The sequence below is a fragment of the Odocoileus virginianus genome, chromosome 25, assembly GCF_023699985.2.
Source record: "Odocoileus virginianus isolate 20LAN1187 ecotype Illinois chromosome 25, Ovbor_1.2, whole genome shotgun sequence".
In the NCBI taxonomy this organism is placed as follows: Eukaryota; Metazoa; Chordata; class Mammalia; order Artiodactyla; family Cervidae; genus Odocoileus; species Odocoileus virginianus.
The window spans coordinates 50,536,049-50,540,977 of NC_069698.1; the positions used below are offsets into that span (position 1 = coordinate 50,536,049).

Consider the following 4,929-nt stretch of genomic DNA (forward strand, 5'->3'; position numbering starts at 1 on the left):
ATTTTTTCAAGGGAAAGATTTTTCTTCTGGTATCAAAAAAAAAAAAAAAAAAAAACAGCCTTTGATTGCTAGTTCTTGTGTGATTTTCAGCAAATCTTTATACCTCCATGAACCTTGGTTTTTCTCATCTATAAATGAATAGATTATATTGGTGCTTCCAAGTCATAGTTGGTTGACATTAAAATTATCTGTGAAATCAATGAAGGAAAGCTTTCTTCATAAAAAAAAATTCCAGCCAACAAAACCAGAATGAGTGAAGGAATCAGATAATTTAGCATTATTGCAACTCCCAGTGATATAACTGATTCAGGAAAGGCTCATCAATGTTTGTTAAAACCATTCAGTGATAAGTCAGGGAGTGCAGTATTTGCATAGTGACAACATACTACCCCACTGACTGCATAGTGACTGCAGTGGGGCAAATGGACCTTTACAGTGGACAGATCTAGCTGTCAAGTCCCTGCCTGAACTGAGTGGTCACTCGAATTGAGATACACAGACATCCTGGGAGAACTGATGTGATGTGTAAGTATGAGGGCCTCCCTGGTAGCTCTGCTCGTAAAGAATCCGCCTGCAATGCAGGAGACTCCGGTTCGATCCCTGGGTCAGGAAGATGCGCTGGGGAAGGTATAGGCTGCCCACACCAGGATTCATGGGCTCCCCTGGTGGCTCAGCTGGTAAAGAATCTGCCCATAATGCAGGAGACCTGGGTTCGATCCCTGGGTTGGGAAGATCCCCTGGAGATGGAAAGGGCTACCCAGTCCAGTATTCTGCCCTGGTGAATTCCATGGACTGTATAGTCCATGGGTTGCAAAGAGTTGGTCACACCTGAGCAACTTTAATTTTCACTGTAAGTATGAAATATTCTTTACCAAATGTTAAACTTGAACCTACGTGAACCTTTAGACAAGATACATGCTAAGTCACTTCAGTTGTGCCTGGCTCTTTGCAACCCTATGGATCGTAGCCCGCCAGGCTTCTCCGTCCATGGGATTCTCCAGGCAAGAATACTGGAGCGGGTTGCCACTTCCTTCTTCAGGGAATCTTCTGGACTCAGAGGCTGAACCTGCATGTCTTGCCTCTCCTGCACTGGCAGGCAGATTCTTTACCACCAACACCACCTCTAGACAAGAAAGTTAGCAAAAGTTAAAGACTCTTTGCAACCCCATGGACTATACAGTTCATGGAATTCTCCAGGCCAGAATACTGAGTGGGTAGCCCTTTCCTTCTCCAGGGGATCTTCCCAACCCAGGGATCAAATCCAAGTCTCCTCATTACTGGCAGATTTTTTACCAGCTGAGCCACCAGGGAAGCCCTTAGCCAAGAGGCAGATCCCAAATGTTTGGGGACGTAAAGCTCGTAGAATCCTGGGAGTCTGTTTTTAAGAAAAAGAAAACAAAATTAGATGCAAAAATGAATGTTTGTGTACAATGAGAAAATAAAATCACAAGTTACAAATCTCAAAAAGGAATCAATTATCATGGATAGCACAAAACCCCGGAAAATAACACCAAATTTGTATTAATCAACTGCCGGAGACTTCTCTATAATATTTACTTTCGCCCCTCTGTTTTTGCCTGCATGCACTTTGATCTATTGTGTAATATTTTTCTGGAGAAAAAGGGTTCTTTTCCTGGCTGAAGAGTCAAAGGTGTGGGTCCCCACCACCCACCTCAATTGACTCGGACTTGGGGGGCAAGCCTGGGTGTGGCCAGTGTTGATGCAGACCCAGAGACCTCTAAGATGTGGGCAGAACTGAGAATCTAAGCCTCCCATGCCCCCAGGGATGACTCGCTCTGACTCACACAACAGGATGGCAAACAGAAGCTTGGCAAGAGACAGGAAACTGAAACCTCAGGGCCACCAGCAGCTCTGTGCCCCAGAAAACCCACATTTGAGCAAAAGAGACTAAGGGTGCTGAGAGGACGTGGGCCCTGTTGTCCTCACTCTGGCTGGGCCTCCTGAGCTCACCCTCCTCACCGTTCCCAGGCCTCAGAGACTCCCTCACGAAGTGCTGGTCTTGGCTTTCCTGGTGGCCCAGTGACGAAGACGCTGCCTGGCCGTGCAAGGGACGTGGGCTCTAGAGCCCAAGAGCCAGGGCCACGGAATCCGCACGCTGCGCTTACGGAAGCCTGGAGCCTGCGGTCTGCAGCCGTGAGAAGCCGTGAAGAGTAGCCCCTGCTCGGTGCAGCTGCAAAGAGTCCGCATGCAGCCACGAAGACCCAGCATAGACAAAAAACAAAAACAAAGACATCAATCTATAAAGAAACGACAGTGACTAAGAGCTGGTCTTGAAGCATAAACAGAGCCCAGAGATGATGGTGCCGCAGCGGGTAAACGGCATGGCCCCAGAGGGCACACTAGGGGGATGTGTGAACCCCAAGTTGATCTTCTGACCCCCCCCATGTCCCTTCCCATCCCCTTTCCTCCCATCCCCTGGCCTCTCTGCTCTGTCCATGGATTTCCCTAGCTTGTACATTTCATATGAAGAGAATCATACGTGTGACCTGTGATTAGGCTCTTTCATTTAACTCAAGGTTCTCAAGGCCCATACGTGCTATAATATATGAGCCCTTGGATCTCCCCTGACCAGGGATCAAATGTGTGTCCCCTGAACTGGAGGTGTGAAGTTTTAACCACTGGACCAGTAAGAAAGTCTTTTTTTTTTTTAATTGCTGAAAAGTTTTCCGTACATGGATGGACCAGAGTTTATTTATCTGCTCATAAGCTGATGGATATTTGAACTGTTCCCACTTTGGGGCTGTGACAGTGTGTTAGTGCCCACTTTTGATTCACATGCATCCACTTCCCAGAATGCACAATGCACCAGCGGCCGTGTCCCTCACAGGCTGACCCAGACAATTGCTCCTCCCAAATGCCTTAGGCTCTGGAACCACCATTCACATCCCCTGAGTCCTAACCTCTTCAGAATCATGGCCTTTATGGTGAACCAGGGCCCCCAGTGTTCCTTCTTCCATCAGCTTTAGTCCAGCCTCCATGCATCAGACAGGCTCCAATAACACTGGACTTCAAAGCAAAACAGTAGAGAGTCCCAGTCACTTTATCTCAGAGTCTCCTCGGCATCACTTATAAATTTGCGTCTCCCAGGTTGAGGCACCTCCGAATTTCCCCTACTGACTGCATCTAAGTCCCAGGTGCTTGTCCAGCCTGAAGGGTCCTGCCAAGCTCCCCACCACCACCACCCCACTACCATCAGCATAATCCATGGGAGGTCGCCTTGCATCTCTGTCCCCCGCTAGCATCCTGGCTGCAAAGTGGACCTCAGAAAAAATTCCAGTTTCCATTACGAAAGGAGAAGTTACTCTAGCCCATAAGCTCCACTAATCTTGAGATGCAGACGTCTGGGAATTCCCCAGTGGTTCAGTGGTGAGGATTCCGTGCTCTCACTGCCAAAGGCCCAGGTTCAGTCCCTGGTCAGGAAACTAAGGCCCACCAGCCCCATAGCCAAAAAAAAAAAGAAAACCCTGCCCTGGCCCATGGGAGCCCTGTAATATGTCTCTGTAATGTGACCATCATGACTTGGGGGAAGGCCATTTCAGGGTGAGAGAAGTTGGGACTGTCCCCCCAAATTGGAGCAGACTTCTGCAAAACACTGGAGCAGAGCATGAGACAGGGCAAACCTCCTCACCCCAGTTTCAGGGCTGAAAGTCCCTCATCGAAGGAAACACTCCATCCCAGCTTAGCCGGGACTGTGAGCCACCCTGCAGAGCCTGGTACATTTCAGTCACAACATCAGCTAAAGACGGAGGTGCAGTTAAGCTCTAGGAAGATACACCCATCCACGCTGAGCGGAGGACATCAGGAAGTCAGCTGGGGTTGTGAGGGGGCCAGGTGGTTAACCAGCCCAATCACTGTGAGGATCAGCAAACTGTGGGCTCAGCTTTCTTTATAGTGCAAGTCTCACATCCATACATGACTACTGGAAAAACCATAGCCTTGACTAGACAGACTTTAATTGGCAAAGTAATGTCTCTGGTTTTTAATATGCAGTCTAGGTTGGTCATAACTTTTCTTCCAAGGAGTAAGTGTCTTTTAATTTCTTGGCTGAAGTCACCATCTGCAGTGATTTTGGAGCCCCCCAAAATAAAGTCTGTCACTGTTTCCACTGTTTCCCCATCCATTTGCCATGAAGCGATGGGACCAGATGCCATGATCTTAGTTTTCTGAATGTTGAGTTTTAGGCCAACATTTTCACTCTCCTCTTTCCATCAAGAGGCCCTTTAGTTCCTCTTTGCTTTCTGCCAAAAGTGTGGTGTCATCTGCATATCTGAGGTTATTGATATTTCTTCTGGCAATCTTGATTCCAGCTTGTGTTTCATCCAGCCCAGTGTTTCTCAAGATGTACTCTGCAAATAAGTTAAATAAGCAAGGTGACAATATACAGCCTTGACGTACTCCTTTTCCTATTGGGACCAGTCTGTTGTTCCATGTCCAGTTCTAACTATTGCTTCTTGACTTGCATACAGATTTCTCAAGAGGTCAGGTGGTCTTGTATTCCCACCTTTTTAAAAATTTTCCACAGTTTGTGGTCATCCACACAGTCAAAGGCTTTGGCATAGTTGATAAAGCAGAAATAGATGTTTTTCTAGAACTCTCTTGCTTTTTTGATGATCCAGCGGATGTTGGCAATTTGATCTCTGGTTCCTCTGCCTTTTCTAAAACCAGCTGGAAGATCTGGAAGTTCACGGTTCATGTACTGTTGAAGCCTGGCTTGGAGAATTTTGAGCATTACTTTACTAGTGTGTGAGATGAGTGCAATTGTGTGGTAGTTTGAGCACTCTTTGGCATTACCTTTCTTTGGGATTGGAATGAAAACTGACCTTTTGCAGTCCTGTGGCCACTGCTGAGTTTTCCAAATTTGCTGACCTATGAAACAAGGTAGACCTCAGCAAACACCTCTTCTAGCTG

At 47.1% G+C, this 4,929-nt stretch overlaps 1 long non-coding RNA gene across 1 annotated transcript; it reads left to right on the plus strand.

The window, feature by feature from the left end:
• Nucleotides 1–375: 375 nt before the first annotated feature.
• Nucleotides 376–2,511, plus strand: LOC139031126 (uncharacterized). Its single transcript, XR_011483539.1, has 2 exons — nucleotides 376–525; nucleotides 1,990–2,511. It is a non-coding gene; the product is annotated as an uncharacterized lncRNA (long non-coding RNA).
• Nucleotides 2,512–4,929: the final 2,418 nt, after the last annotated feature.